Consider the following 17,981-nt stretch of genomic DNA (forward strand, 5'->3'; position numbering starts at 1 on the left):
CATTTTTGTATGACCACTCCCCATATTTTGAGAAGAAGAAGTCTTCATCAAAAGACTAAGTTGAAGAAAAGACAACCTAGTTCTAAGGATCTTATCAAGAGGATTAAATTTCTCTACATCAATCATCAACTCTTTAAATCACATCGCGGGTAAGTGCACCAAGATGGTGAACAAAAAAGTGGCCACATGCAAAAAAAAAAACCAATTTTTTCATAACCCATACGAGTTTTGAAAATTCAAAAATGTGCTAGGCTTGGTGTAGCCAAAAATAATTTAAAAAACAAAAAGTTCCTCAAAACCTATATGGATTTTGAGGAACATTATGTTTTTTAATAAAAAATCAAAAGTTCCTCAAAACCCATATAGGTTTTGAGGAACATTATATTTTTTGGTGGCCCATGGGTTTTGGCCATTTTCAACACCAAAACCCATGGAACAGTAGCAAAAGGAAGCCAAAAAACCACAAAACCTGCATGGGTTTGCAATCATTTTGGATTTTTCCAGCATTAAGAGCAATTTTCATCAATGGCACCCCGTCGAACAGGTAAGATTTGATTGGTTTGATTATTTTTGTTTTCATTTTAATTGAAGTAGGGTTTTTTAATTGATTTAAGTTTTGTTTTTATTAATTTGATGTTAGATTCTTCAAGCAATCCTAAAAAATGAAATAGACAACAAAGACCTCCTTCTGCACAAGTAACACAAGGAAACCCTGTAAACATTGCACATTAGAAACAAGAAAACCCTTAAGACGTTTCTCCACAACCACAAAATCCTCAAAATGCTTCTCCTCAACAACCACCGCCACCTTGAAACCCTCCACATCCTCCATTAGATCGTGTAGATGCCACACAAGAGGATCTCATCAATTGCCTTACACAAAATAGTTTCCAAATTTCTATATTGGTGAACAGGTTGAGGTCCTCTAGTCTTGAGCACCACTCAACCCTCACCACAATACTAGAAACAATGGCCAATAGTGCAAATAAGGTATCTAGGGAGGTTACGAAATGGGGTTCATGGAGGTATAGATGTCGAGCATTTTATGCGGATGGGTTGTCATATGATCAAGTGAAAAAAAGGGCAAACTTAAAGTTGACATATGTGCTCTTTTCACCGATCCTATTACCAGTAACAACCTAGAACTAAATATGACTCAATTTCCTATACATTGGTGCATTCATGCTAGGCTGATGAAGCTTTTTGGGATAGGTGGTATATGGTCTTTGACCAACCACCTTGTAATAATTGGGAGGTGCCTCTATATTTTTTGAGAAATTTGTATTGTGAGTTTATCCTTGGCAAGAAGTTGAATTACTTCAAATGATGTCCGACAATTTCAGGGTAGAGGGAGAGGCTCTATGCAGGATAGACTTGGGGCCCATGGGGTGGTATAGCCATAGCATAGGAGGCATACAACTCCTAAACCCATGGTTCATCTCAATGTCCCTATATCCTTGAAGGAGTCTATGAAATTACAGACTCTTCAGGCAGTTGCATCATTGACTGATGTCATTGTTCATCATGACACACAATTTATTGGAGCAGAGGGTTTACCAGTACCTGCAGCACCTCCTTCATTAGTTGCAACTCCTTCATCATTTGGCACAGACCAGCCCATTCAGCATATGTGTGCCACCTGCCAAGGTGTATGTTTTGGTATAGACACTGGCGCGGATGAGGATGGTTTGATATCTCATTCATGTACATGTTGTGGGATTATATGTCATGCTTCCACTAAAAAGGATGTGGCCCTCACCGACGACCTGATGAATATGTTGTTCCCTCCCTATTAGACACAGGTGCATTTAATTCTTTTTATGACATGTTATCAATTAAGTCACTAAATCTTATAAAAAGAAATGAGTTTTAATTTTTAGAAGAATTTAAAGTGACATATAAATAAAATACATTATAGGGTGCAACAAGTGTTGGGAGTACACCACATACTTTTCAGTCGACTCCACGGTCATGAGTAGCTTCGCCATTGGAGGTAAAGATTTATAAATTTGTTAAAAATACAATAATAAATTGGTTTCAAAATATATTTTATTAATATATATGTATCATTACTTGGTGTTTTATAGGGTTTATCAGGGGCTGAGATGTCCCAACTTGATGTTATCACGCTTTCGACCATTGACTTTGGCCTAGATAGCTATGCGGTACCATTTATATTTATATATTTTTACTTAGGTGATATATTAAATACATGCTCTTTTCCCTTATGTTAATTTTTTTTTGTTAGTTTACCCCACCTGCCTCAAGGACATCTCATGTGAGAAATCCATCCTCTTGCACTCCAAGGCAAAAAAAGATATCCTCCCAAACACCCAAATGACAAAAGGTAATTAAGTACAATTTAAATTTATTTTTTGAAATGTATTATGTTTAAACATGTATATGTAGATATTGATAAATGCACTTAATTTATGTGTTCTATATACAAAAACATATGGGGTTTACAGAATTAATGAATGCACTTGATGTTGATGAGGTTCGGCAAAGGGAAGAGGTGATATCTTCGTATTCACTTTGGATTGCATTCTTGCTTGTTTGAAATAACTAAAACCTTTTATGTCTATATCAAATGTTATCATTTTTCATATAGGAAATGGTAATAGCTGCATCAAATTCAACTAGGCCTCCTAAGGTTATAGGAGAGCTATACGAGGCTTCGGTGTGCATTTATTCTACATAAGTTAAAAATATTTGTTCTATCTAGTTTGTCAACAACTTTGGGTTATTAACTTGTATAATTGTCTTTAACCTATTACATCCCCCTTCCAAACTTCCTACTGATGTTCTACCATTCCATTTCATTAGAAGTCCTACACGTATAATATGGGATCCAACACAAAAAAGGGAAAAGGTATTGTAGACACCTAAAATTGTCCAATATAATTAAATAAATATCTTTATTTATTTAATTATTTTAGCCTAATTCTTCTATTAATTAAATAAATTTTTATTTATTTAATTAATTCATTTATCCTCTTCTAGCCTTATTTCTCATTTAAATAAATACATTTATTTATTTAAATTACCCTTTTTCCTAAATTAAATAAATATCTTATTTATTTAATTGATCCCACTTCCTCTATTAATTAAATGAATCTGTATTTATTTAATTAATTCATTAGCCTTTTCTACCTATGACACATGTCATTCATCTCTTAATTCATACATTACCTACCCCTCTCATTATTTTATTATTTTCTTTACCTACCCTCTAATCATAGCTGACCTCTTTTACACCTCTCAATCTTATCCCTCCATTTTCTATTGTGTCTTCTATATAAGGAGATTCTTCCTTCATTATCAACCCTAAGTATGCATTCGAATCAAGCACTCTAACACTCAAGCTTTCATATGCAATCAAGTCTACTTGAAACCACATTTCCGTTCTTTGTTGAGCTTTTGTGCACACATAAAATCTGAAAGCAAATATATCAAGCAAGATCAATGGAGATAGGAAGAATGGAGATTCAAACCCTATTGGACATGTGATGGTATAATCTTTGTGATTTCATTTGATTTGCATTGTCTTAGGTAATCTTCATATGTTATGGTGGATCTTTGTTGTTGTTAGGCTAGGGTTTTGTGGTTCAATTCATTTAGTCTTTCAATATTATTACTGCTCTTGTATCCATTTTCACCATATACATTTTGGCACGCTTGGTGGGACTCTTGTCCCTTTTGCATTTAACATCTTTTGTTGTATATTTTATGCTTTTGAAGTTGCAGATTTGACATTTCTGATAGTATTTTGACATTTTCGCGTCTGCGCACTTTCAGATCACATTTTTGGTTTTCTGCTGCATCTGTGACATCTGGAATCACGTCTATGCCTTCGACAATATTTTATTTTTTGTAGATTCCAGGAAACACGTCTGTGTTCCCTAATCACGTCTGTGAGGCATCCAGGTGTGTCTATGTTTTTGGACCACATCTACGTTCTGGAGCTGCGTTTATGTTAGATATAGGCTTGTTTGTGTGTTTATATAGCGTTTGTGTTTCTGATAACCATGTCTGTGTTCATCTTTGTTGCATTTCAATTTCATTGATTCAGTTTTTCATCATTTGGCTTTCAGATCTGGTTTATATTGAGCTAACATTTTCAGATGTAGCTAACAAAATTGGTGTAGCTTGTCTTGAAAGCCAAATCGTTTTGTCATTTCACAAAGTCTTTTGGATCTAAAATTTACCTAACTTGCATGCTTGCAGGAAGGGGTGATCATTTGAAACAATCCAAACTACTAATAGATCTTTGTTGTAGGACCTTGGCAAGGGTTTTTGATTTTTATTGTGTGCCTTGTTTTCATAGATTATCAAACACTTCAATTGGTGCACTAAAATTGAACCAGTGTCTTTTGTGTCTTGAGCAATAGGCTCTTTTTGTTTCATCTTTAGAGGGTCTGTCTCCCCGTGTGGTCATTAGAACTACTAGTGAGGAGAGAACGACCCAAGTGGTAGCAAAAGAAAAGCCATCGTCTTCCAAACCACTATAAATAACTATATTCATGGTGAAAACTATGAATAACATGTGCTGATTAGTTCATACCGACACTATGTCTCCCCATAAACCCATTTGATCAAATTTATTTGATCATTTGTAGGGCGTAACCCCTACCGGCTGGGAGCCTTCTGTATTTATAGAGCTGAAAGTGCTGCATGTATGGCCACACGAGTGGATGCCCTTACTAGCACCTTTTTGTTTTAGAAACCAAAATCCTTCTAGTTGTTGGGGTAGGAGGTTGGACCTCTGGTAGCGGCCCACACACATACGGTTCTTAGTAGAGATAGAAAGTTCACCACGAGGAGTTTTCGTGGGGACTGATGCTTGGCTGCCCTAAGAAGTGAGTGTCAAGGGTGGAGCCAATGGGGTCAAGCATCTAAGTATCCGCTCTGAATAGCGTAGCCTTGGGAGAAACTCCATGTGGGATCAACAACTATTGTCTTGGCCAGCCATAAGAATTGTGCTTGACTTATTTTGAACAATCAAACATTCAAGACCAAACATCAAAACATTGTGTCTTTTGTGTCTTCAAGTGTATGCAAAACAATTTTACATCAAACAACACACTTTTTTGGAGTCATTTTGAGTCTAAAAATTTGCAAACATTGAGTCATCATCAACACTATGTCCTCTTGTCACGAAAAAACAGTCAAACATTCAGATTTGGTCACAACAAAACAACTTTATAGATTGGAAAAATTGCACTTAGTTTGCAGAAATCCGTCTGTGTCTGACAGAATAGCGGCTATGTGATCTAACCATGTCTATGAAGGGTAGAAATGTGTCTATTTTCTCTTGAGCAACATGGCATTTGCAACATTTTAGAAATGCGTCTGTGTCATTTAGGTGCATCTATGAAGTATACAGGCACGTCTGTGTTCAGGATTGAAAACTTTCATAATTCCACAAACAAGAATAGTCAGTTTCAGAATTCTTGAGCTTCCTAGGTTATTTCTCTAGGGTTTCATCTAGCATTCAACCTGTCTTTGGGTCTCAAAAAGTCTATCATTGCTTTACACCTTACATTACACTCACATTTGTCTAAACTTGAATCAAAAAGTCACTTGCTTGTCCTCATCATACTTTGTCAACACACTACATACAACAACATATTGTTGAGTGGTCCCTCATCAAGGTCTATCAACTTTGGGTCTCATTTGGTTTTACTTAGAGTCAAGGTCAACTTACCTCATCAAGAGAAACTATCATCTCTTTGGAAGCCACGCCTACTCTACTACATACATACTTGGTCTTACACTTTTGGACATTGCAAGTACACTTCAGATTCATTTACATTCCATCCAACTCTTGGTCTTCCATACTCTTCCCATTTTCATCTAGTCTAACACATCTTGGTCAATACCTAGTTCATGGTTGAAACCCATTCACAAAAATCTAGGAGAGAAGCTAAAGAGGCTCAAGAGTCCGCAAACATGAGTTCCTATGAGGATGACAATGATATCTTCTTCAATTCTGATCACACTACATTACCAGACATGGATGCCTATAGAAACATTCCAAATGTTGAGAACATGGACACTACAAACAATGATGATACACACAATGACAATATGGACAACTTTTCCATACATTTAGCAGAAGTGGAAGACACCATTATGAATCCTCATTTCAATCGATTAGTTGAGGAAATAATGAGGAGAGATAGACAATACTTCTTACAAGTGATGGTACAAAGTGGAGCCAAGATCCCTCATGATTTTGACATGTCTCAAATAATGGAAAATCGACCTTTGGGACAACCTCACCCCAACATGGATCAAATTAGGCCTAATAGTAGAGGTAATAGAGGACCACATATGGTGCCTGAATCACCATCATATTTGTTTCAAAAACTGGAGGTCCCACATACACATGATCAAGCATATGATACAAATCTTCACAGACCATTATGGAAATCTTATGCAGGAAAATATACTCAATCACATACCAATGCTAAGGACCCACCACAAAAGCAATTGGATATTCAAAGGCATGATCAAACTTTGGACACAAGGAAACCCCGTGTCAAATTTGGGGACAACACATTAGAACAAAATCATGAAATGCCTGTAGAGTATGATATACATGGACAAAGTAGATATTCTATTCCTCATCATGACTCTAGACCAAGTGGTCCATATACACAACATCATTATAGACCTCCTCCATATGAACATGTGTATGATCAATATCATCCATATACACAGTATGCTCCTCCTCCACCCGCTGGTTCAGGCATGGGGTATGGTCCAAGAAGTTGATCTCCACCTAAGTACAATTTGGAATAGCAAATCAAGGACTTACAAAAGAAAATGGAGGACATAAATACACCAAAGCCAACTTACACAATCAGAGACATATGTCCCTATCCATTTGACAAGAGCATTCCAATGCCTCCATTTCCTACACACTTTGTGACACCAAAGTTTGATTAGTACAGAGGCAGAGGAGATCCTAAGGCACATATAAGATAGTTTTTCACAGCTTGCATTGAGGTAGCAGCAAAAGAGACATATTTGATGAGATTATTCCCATAGAGCTTAGGTGATCAAGCTATGGAATGGTTCTCCCAACTCCCACCTAGAATTAAGTCATGGGATGATTTAGCAGAGGCATTTATCCAACACTTCTCATACAACATAGAGACAGACATATCAATCACTACTTTGTGCAACACCAAGAAAAAGGATGGAGAGTCTTTTTCATCATTTTTACAAAGATGGAGGAATCTATCCAGTAGATGCTCTTGTGAAATTCCACAAAAAAAAATGGTAGAGATGTTCACCCAAATGTTAACAAAGACATTGGTTATGACCTAAGAAAAGCTTGTTTGTCCACCTTCAAGGACGTCATTGAAAAAGGCTTAGCGATAGAAAAGGTCCTAATTGAACAAGGAGTCATCAAAATCTTCAGAGCAAACAAAGAGGACTTTAAAGGAAAATACAATCAATATAGTCATGATTGGCAATATAGTAAGACCCATAATCATTTTTTATGGATCAAGCTCTACAAACAATCAATTGAATACTCAAACAACTTCCAAGTCATGAAGGAAGTACACTCCATTGGGCGAACCACTTGAGTTAGTTTTCAAAAAGCTAGTGGCAAACAAAATAATAACAATTCTAGATCTGCCTCCATATGAGCCAAAGGTAAAACCAAATTGGTGGAATGATGATGAGTATTATGAATTTCATAAGAGCAAAGGTCATAAGACAAGAAATTGTCATTGGCTGAAGAACATCATACAAGATCTTATTGATAGAGGTGACATTGAGATTGAAGGACACTCATCCAACCAAGAACATGAAATGTTTAAAGAACCATTCCCAAAACATGACAAGGGAAAAGCTAAAGCCACAGATGACCAAACCAACTATACTCAAGCATCCTATAACTATGATTCAACCATAAATCACATTTCAATGGATAATTATGTCTCTGCCATTATCATCAAGGACAAAATGCCTGAGAATTCTACCCAAAGACCTAAGATTGTCCTAAAAGGCATAGGATCTTCTTTCGAACCAACCTCTGAATGTAATGCCACAACTCATCAAGGTAAATTCACTTTTCAAGGTGCTCCAACTAAAAACACCACTTCTTCATCAACCAAACATAAGTATGACCTTGTAGAACAATTAGGGAAGACACCTGCACTTATCTCAATCCTTGAGCTCTTACGTATATCCCCCGCACATAAAGCTATTCTTGACAAAATCTTGAGAGACACTGCCATCCCTACTGATTTGAATGTGGACTAGTTTCAAGCCATGGTGGGATATCTTTTCATTCCACATTCTCTCACATTCACAGAAGCTGATGATGCCTTCATGAGCCAACCACATAATGCACCTTTACATATTGAAGCTTTCCTACACAAATGCCGAATAAAACGAGTCCTGATAGATGGAGGAGCTGGTCTAAACATTTGTACATTGAGTACCATAATACAATTGGGATATTCAGACAAAGTTGTGAATTCTACAAACAAAATCACCATTAAAGCATATGATGATGAAGAGCGTTCATCCTAAGGCACAGTCATTTTACCTCTCAGAGTTGGGCCAGTTACAAAGGATGTGGTTTGTCAAGTCCTTGATTTAGATCTCACATACAACATACTTTTGGGACGTCCATGGATTCATGAAATGAGGGTAGTCCCATCTACATATCACCAATGCATCAAGTTTCCTCACAACGGAGTCGAGATAACAGTTAATGGTGATCCTAATCCATTCATATACTGCAATAACTTGAGACCAAAAACTGAGACGATCATTCCCAGCAATCGAGAAGTTATTCCTTCTTATGCATACATTGATCCTAAATCATTAAAACCTTCAACATGAAAACAAGGTGAGATTAAAGGGAAATTCCAGGACAAGGGCATGGGTGAATACACTTTGCTTTAGACCATGTACTTACAACAAGTCATGAATTCACTAAAAGAATATGGATGACCACATCCTACTAAATGGGTATCTATCATTACACTTAAATGGGATCCTAGAATCTTCCAAAAATGGGGTGGAGTGGAAGAAGAGGACTTATACAAAATGCTTTACAAAGACCTTGAAAATGGTACACAAGATCACATTAGTATACCATGTGAGAAATATGGCAAAGGGTTCAAGATCCTACAAAAAATTGGGTATGATGGCAAAAGCCCTATTGGCTTAAGAAAGGAAGGCATCATTGAACCTTTACAACCTGAATTGACATTCAAAAAGGAGCGCTCAAAGGGACTTGGTTTCATAACTTCCAAGGTCTACACTCAAAAGACAGGAGAAGCATTACAAATCAAAGATGCCAAAATTCAACAAGAGAATCACTATTCCACAGACTCCAATGAATGGGAATGGGGTTCAGACAAATTCGCCAGTGACTATGAGCTCACCGTGACATTCAGAGAACTAGGTGAACCCACAGAAGAAGAGGAATTTTATAAAAAATTCCAATTTGGTCAAGAAACAACCCCGAAGGATCCCATATAGTCCTTGCCTCTAGGTTCTATGTCGAAATCACATAGAATGAGAACACCTATCCCAGAATGCACTACTAGTGATGATAATTTGGATTCGTTCACGATCGAGACTGATGAGGAGAGTGCCAATGATGACCTCAATGATTGCCTTGACATACCTGAATATAACTGCATCTTCACCCTTAGTCCCGCTAACTTTGAAGACATCTAAGGTCTTCCCCTTGTTCACCACCAACTTATTGATTGGGACCATGAAGGACTTGCACAGTTTGACGCATTCCAAAATGATGAATCTTTTATTGACTATCTTGGCATACGAGATGATCTTCCCCCTAGGGACCATAAAGTGGGGTACACTATAGAACTCAACAGCGTGGCATATTTTGGTGAGGGTGTCGGGCCTTCTAGTCGCAAAAATATAAAAATAAACGCAAATCAAGGGTCTTATGGTGAAAACCACATTGTGGCGCTATCTAACCCTAAAAAAGTAAAAAGAAAGGATGTATCTGAGGGTGAAAACCTCTTTGAGGCACTCGAAGATAGAAGGCTTGACATTCTCCCCGCATCATATGAGGAAAAGTCATCCATGTTGGTAGAGGAGACTATCAAAACAAATATTGGTATAGAAGAAGTTCCACATAACATATTTCTGGCACAATCTCTCACAGAGATGGAAAGATCAAAGTTCATAAGTTTCTTCACAGAATGACAAATCAATTTTGCATGGTCATATGCTGATATGCCTAGATTGGATCCGGATTTAGTAATGCATCATTTGATAGTTAAACCAGGGGTAAAACCAATCAAACAAAAGTTAAGAAAAATCCATCCACAAGTGGCATTATTAGTCAAAGCAGAGCTTGAAAAATTATTGGATGTCAGATTCATATGTCCCATTGATTATCCTGAATGGATCTCCAACCTAGTACCTATCAGTAAACCAAATCGTAGCGTTAGAATATGCACAGATTTCAGAGACATCAACAAAACTTGTCCTAAGGATGACTTTCCCTTACCGAATATTGATTTAATCGTAGATCTCACAGCAGGTCACACGATGTTATCTTTGATGGATGGATTCTCTGGTTATAATCAAATAAAAATCACACCTGAAGATCAACATAAAACAACATTTACTTGTCCTTGGGGAACTTTCTACTGGAATGTCATGCCCTTTGGGCTAAAAAATGCAGGTGCTACATATCAAAGAGCCATGACCACTATCTTTCATGATCTCATGCATGTTACTGTGGAAGATTATGTTGATGACCTCTTGGGCAAATCAATAGACATAGATACACATTTAGACATACTTTCAGTCATCTTTGATCAGTTGGAAAAGTATAAAGTAAGATTAAATCCCAAGAAATGTGTCTTTGGAGTAACCTCCGGGAAGCTCCTAGGATTCATTGTCTCAAAAAGAAGAATCAAAGCCGATCCAGCAAAAGTCAAGGCCATCTTAGAGATGCAACCACCAAGAAATATCAGTCAACTTTGATCTTTGCAAGGGAGAGTCCAATCCATACAAAGATTCATAGCACAACTTGTAGATAAATGTCATCCTTTTTAGCACTTGCTACACAAAAACATCAAATTCAAATGGGATGATAACTGCCAACAAGCTTTCCAGATGCTCAAGGATTATCTTTTGAATCCACCAGTCTTAATGCCACCAGTTCCAGATCAACCCCTATTACTATACATATCCGCTACTTCAACAGCACCGGGGGCACTCTTAGCACAACAAAATGCTGAGGGCAAGGAAAAGGTAGTTTAGTATATCAGTCGCACATTGGTGGGATATGAGCTAAATTACACACCAATTGAGAATGCATGTCTCACTGTGGTCTTTTCTTCATAGAAATTATGACACTACATGCTAACTCACAAAACCAAGTTGGTCACAAGGATTGATCCATTGAAATACCTCCTCAACAAAGCAACACTTACTGGTTGACTCGCCAAAATGGGTGATGCTCCTGAGTGAATTTGACATTGAATATGTGGACAGAAAGGCAATAAAAGGATAAGCTATCGCAGATCAATTAGCAGATGCTCCCATGATAGATGATGTTCCTCTAACTTCAAAATTTCTAGATGAATCCATCTTGACAGTATCACACACAAAGCCTTGGCAGCTATACTTTGATGGCTCATACACAAAGCATGGGGTAGAAGTCAGCATCCTCTTCATCACACCTCAAGGGGATTTCATACCAAAATCATATCGACTATCATTTCCTTTCACTAATAACATAGCAGAATATGAGGCATTAACAACTAGATTAACGATTGCAGTTCAATGGAAGATCCAGGAACTTCATGTTTTTGGGGACTCTCAACTTGTAATTCCTCAAGTAACTGATGACTATCAAACAAAGGATGACAAATTAATGCCTTACAAAAGAATGGTGGATGACCTGAAGCAACATTTCACTAAGTTAGACTTTGAGTAGATACCAAGAGAGCAAAATCGAGCTACGGATGCCATGGCTACTATTGCTTCACTAATCGATCTACCATAGAATGAAAACTGCTATGAGTTCTTGGTGGATAACCTTTTGGTTCCCTCATAAAAGATCACTCCTACTGAAATGATATGTGTCATCGGTCTTGATTCCCAGTTATATGGTTTCATTTTCACATATCTTCGCGACAATATCCTTCCTCTTGACTTATCCAACAACCAACATTGCACTTTCATCCGCTAATCTTCTCGATACGTCATTTTAGCCAATACCCTATATCATCAAGGTCTAGATGGCACTCTTCTTAGATGTTTAGAAAGGGACGAAGCTCAGGTTGCATTACATGAAGTTCATGAAGGGATATGTGGTCCGCATTCTAGTGGTCCTACCTTAGCCAAGAAACTCATCAGAATTGGATATTACTAGCCCAATATGGAAAAAGGCTCATATCAGTTTGTTAAGAAATGTAAGTAGTGTCAACTTCATGGAGACCTAATTCATGCACCAGCACAAGAACTACAACCAATTTCGACTCCTTGGCCTTTTTGTTAGTGGGGACTCAATCTCATAGGCAAGATTCACCCTCCTTCCTCCAATGGTCATAAATTCATCATCATTGCCATAGAGTATTTCACAAAATGGATCAAAGCAGTGCCTCTTACATAGGTCACTAGAAAACAAATTGCTACATTCATTCTCAACTATATCATTTGTTGATACGGTATTCATGTTTCCATCAAAACTAATAACGAGCGTCCCTTCACAAATCAGGATGTTCATGAACTCTGTGACTACTTCCATATTACTCATCGTTTCTCCACACCTTATTACTCCCAAGGTAACGGTCAAGCTGAGGCGTCTAATAAAACTATCCTTAAAATCCTAAAAAAGACAATTGACGATGCTGGCCGCAATTGGCATATCTAACTAAATCCCGCACTTTGGGCCTACCGCACAAGCATTCGCACACCTATAGGAGCTACCCCTTATTCACTTGTTTATGACACTGAAGCTATCTTTCCTATTGAGGTCAAGTTACCCTCTTTAAGAGTCTCTTTGCAAAACATTATCAGTGATGAAGACTACAGGGTCTCTCGCTTACAAGAACTTGAACTATTGGATGAATGAAGACAAACTGCTTTTAATAATCTCAAGGCTTATCAAAAATGAATGAGTCGCAACTACAATCATAAATTCAAGCCTCGCACATTTGAGGTAGGTGACTTAGTTCTCAGAGAAAATCCTAAAAATCAGCAAGACAGAGAGAAAAAGGGCAAATTCGAACCAAATTGGCTTGGTCCTTACATCATCACAATAGCATATGGATCTAGTGCATATCAACTCTCAACCATAGAGGGTGACCCTTTAGAGGGTCCTATCAACAACATGCACCTTCGCAGGTTTTACACATAGCTCTTCAGAGTATCCCAATATTAAAAAATAAAAATAAAAAATAAAAAAATAAAAAAATAAAAAAATACAAAAAAAATCATAAAACATAAAAATCATTACTTGGTGAAAACCTGGCAAACAGGCACCTTGTGACACAAATTTTTTTTGAAAAAAACAAAAAAGTAAAGAAAAACATTTTGTCCAACAGTGAAAACCACTTCGGTGGCGCCCTGGGCAAGTACCATGGTGAAAACTAGGTCACCAGTGCCATTTGTAGAGACATTGCTCCTCCCTCCTTTAGGATTCCATCTCATCCTTTCATTTTGCACACACTCACAGCCTGTCTATCCATTCATAATAAAATTACCCATTCCCCATCATGGCTTGTTATTGATCTACCCAAGATTGGTTAGCCATTCATAATAAACCTTCATTTTCACCCCTTTCCATCCATAATAAACCAACTCCTATCTATGGCTAAGGCAAATCTATGTCTAGTGATGGGTGTGGAACTGAGAGCATCACATGTTTTGAGGAGTATAGTTTCTTCAAATTTTCTTCAGTATATCCATGCACAATCCGCAATAAAGTTTCGTCTTCTCCGCAATAAAGTATCAGTTTCATGGATTCAGTCAGTTTTAGATGAGACACAATAGCAACAATGGGCTTCAACAAATCAAATATTTCAATAGACTTAGACAACATTATGGTTCAGTGCTATCTATCCTTTTGTGAAAGTAAACAATGTGACCACAATCAAATAGACTTATACAAGTGACAAGAGACACTAAATTTGAGGACTACAGTGAATGTTGGTGTTGAGTCTTGGTTTTCTTTGAATTTTATTTTTCTTTGGTGACATGTCTTTTAGCTTTTCCAGGATGTCTCTGACTAGAGATTTTATCTCTAGGATGTCTTTGACTAGAAAGGCGGGGATGGGGTATCATCACCTATCTTTCTTTGATGTCTGTGGATTGTCTCTTAGTAATGCTATGACTTGTCCAAGGATATGAGGACACTAAGAGTCTAGTGTGAACTGGGGCATTCCTTGTTTGTAACTGTCTGATCTCCATGCAAATGGGTACAATGATTTTCTAGGTCAAACATATTCCTAGATTGTCATATAAAGCTCAATGATGATAATGCACAAGAAGCTCTTTCACTTTCATATCTTGTCTTTCATCCCCCTTTCTTGATTGACCTTCATCATCCTTCTTGAGTCTGTGTAGCCCATTATCACATGACTGAGTATAATGACACACCAAAAACATTTGCATTTCATGTAGTTGCACATGCATTACCACATATTAGCATTTCATACATGCATATAGATATCAAAATGCATCACATCCTACACACAACACATGTTAGCACATTTTTCATTTCATCATGTAAATAATCATTTGCATTATCATATTCATCTGCATTTCACACATTTACATTTGCATATGCATAACATTTAAAAACATAAAAGAACAAAAATATTGCATTACATCATGTACATATTTGCATCCATATCATACAATCATCATCATAAATCATATCATAAGCATCACATAGGTACACATGCATATAGCTGCCGCTACGATGAATCTCATATATATATCAAAAACATAAGTGTCATGATACAATGATCTCAAAAAATCATATGGCTGCAATCACCCGAAGGTGTCATCATACAAAATGGTACAAAACTGATACATAGGGAGCCCTCTAAGGCTATGACGAACTCCCTCACTCAGAGCCGCCTGGCCTCGATGGAGTCTGTGCCCTGGAAGGGCCCACCCCAGGATCATCTCTCCTGTCCCCTCTATCTGGTGGTGGTGGAGGACCCATAACCCCACTGCTAGACGTCAGTCTCCTATGACTCCCTCCAGTGGTCGTCGCTGTCCGCAATGGTCTACGATAGCTCCTGGCTCTCTGATTTGGTGGCACTGCGGCATAGTACAGGTCTCAACAGTACCCTATCTCCTCTCCTGCCCGTAAAACATAGGCATATCTAGCCCCTGTGTCCTTTGCCGCCTGCCTCCCAGCCCTCAATGTTATCTCAGCCTTAGTATACCGTTGGATAGCCTGGTCTTGCTCCCGCTTAGTGTCCTTGAGCTACCTCCTGAGTTGATCCCTCTCCCTCTCCAGCTCTTGGATCTCATCTACCTATCCCTGGCAGATCTCCCTCAACTCTAATAGCTCATCCTCCTCCTCCTCAGCCCCCTATGTCTGTGGCTCTCCCTGTACTGGTGGATGTGCCTGTGCCTCTGCCTGTACTTGTACCTGTCTCTATACCTGCACCTATCTAGGACCCTATGCTGCTGACACCCGTAATGGCAACCCACCTCAACCCCTCACCACCTGAGCCTATCTCTCCTCTCCACCCTCTCTCCATGGAGCCACTCTCCTCTCTCCAACTGCACCCTACTACCTCCATCGGCCTCTACCCCCACCATCATCATCCTCATCCCCTCCTCCATCCCCCTCTACCAGCTCTCCAGGATCTGTCAATCATGCAACTGGATGCTCTGTCCAATATGCAGTATACTCTACATCCATCCTCACATCCTCGATCTCTGGCCACATATCCCAGGGCAAGGGAATCCTCTCTACCATCTGAGTCACTGCATGATCATATGATAGTAATGGCCCAAAGTGTACCTGATCTCTCACTATCCGAGCATACATCCTGGAACCTCATGGCATCCGTTGAATCCTGCCGAACTGCCTACCAACTCAGTCCACCAACTGCCTCTCTAGTACATAGGGTGTCCACCCAATTAGATATCTGCTCCTAAAAGTATATGGTAGCTCTGCTGTGTCATCCTCCCACACCTCACACTCTCGGTATGGCCTCCATACCATAGTGTAATAAATGCACAAAATTGCGATATCATACAAGTGCACAAAACTGCATCCATGGCCCCTGCCTCTGAAGTGTATCGATCGAGTAATCGATAGATGATCATATGCCAATGTGACTCCGCAGCCCAATCCGACAGATCTATGGTAAACAAACTGATGCAGCTCATAATATAAGTGTGCCAGCATGCACGGTCCCCAGGCATATCTAGTGTACTATGTAACCAGTGTCTCCAGTGCACCTCCCCAGCCCACAGCCAACCCTTGCGTCACCCTATCCAGACACAAGATCCCACTGATCACTCCTCCTAGTACCGTTGGTAGCACTAATCATGTCGCTGTCATAGTATCCCAAGCAACATGTCCTTCCCTCATCTCCAATGCCGGATCCTGGAACACTCATCTCAGGGCCTCCCTATCTCCATCTCGATCGTAGGGTATCAACTCCCCATCGATCAGTATCCTCAAAATCTTGTATACGTCCTCCAAGGTGACTGTCATCTCACCCATCGGCAAATGAAAACTACATGTCTCTGAGTGCCATCTCTCGGCAAGCACAATCAGCAAACCCATGTTCACCCGAAACTCAGGCGCATATAGAATGTGGCGTAAGTGCATAATCTCAATAGCAGCTCTGTCCTCAAATTTTAGCTCTAGTCGTAACCTCTGAGTCAATGGGACTCTCTCCCATGACTCTAGCATAATCAAGTACTCCTGCAGTCAAGCAAATCAATCATGTTAGTCAAAGTGACACTCATTGTTCATCACAAAGTGTTGCTTGTATCCTAGTGACACTCATTGTTCATCACAAAGTGTTGCTTGTATCCTAGTGACACTCATTGTTCATCACAAAGTGTTGCTTTTTATCCTAGTGGTACTCCCTATTCATCACAAAGTACTACATTTTTGCACTCCCTATCCATCACAAAGTGCTGCTCATATTAGTACTCCCTATTCATCACAAAGTACTATGTCTTGGTACTCCCTGTTCATCACAAAGTGCCTTGATTTATCCTATCCTAGGGCCTCTGCTTGAGTGTATCCTCTTGAGTAGTTTCCTAATTGGCAACATATGTTCTATCACAGAATTGTCAATCCGAGCCCTATCTACTATCCTAGTCTTCCCTAGAGGACCTACTTGAGTGTATCCTCTCAGTAGCTTATCCAATCAATAGTGTATGTTCATCACAGAGCTGCCGATTTGGCCTAGAAGACATAAATGCACTTTCATGACATACACACACTTACATATTGCATAAATGCATCTGCTCTGCATAGACATGCTTGAAATACACAAATGTGCCTTTGCTCTACACAAACGTGCCTATCCTGCACAGACGTGCCCACATTTCACAAGCGCGACTGCAATACACATATGCGCTCGCATTTTGCACAGATGCTTTTCCTAGCATAGAAGCACCTGGCACAAACCTAGACGCGCCTAGCCAACCCAGACGTGCCTAGCACCAACGCAGACACGCCTACATGTTTTTGGCATTTTTTGACATTATCCTAGAGCACAATTATTACCCTACCTAGCATGCATTAATGACAATATTTATTGCGACAAAGTACAAGGAGGTTTTACGGTACTTACTGGCTCTCCTGCATCTGTTGGCCTCTAAAATTGACGAACGCGATCAAATATATGCACCATTGCCATCACTGCTGACTATTGCTGCTCTTTTCTCTCTCTGCACTCTAATCTCTTGGATGTGTGGATGACAATGAGGATGTATTCCCCTTGTGATCTATCTTATAGACT

This window comes from Cryptomeria japonica, chromosome 3, assembly GCF_030272615.1.
Source record: "Cryptomeria japonica chromosome 3, Sugi_1.0, whole genome shotgun sequence".
Taxonomy (NCBI): Eukaryota; Viridiplantae; Streptophyta; class Pinopsida; order Cupressales; family Cupressaceae; genus Cryptomeria; species Cryptomeria japonica.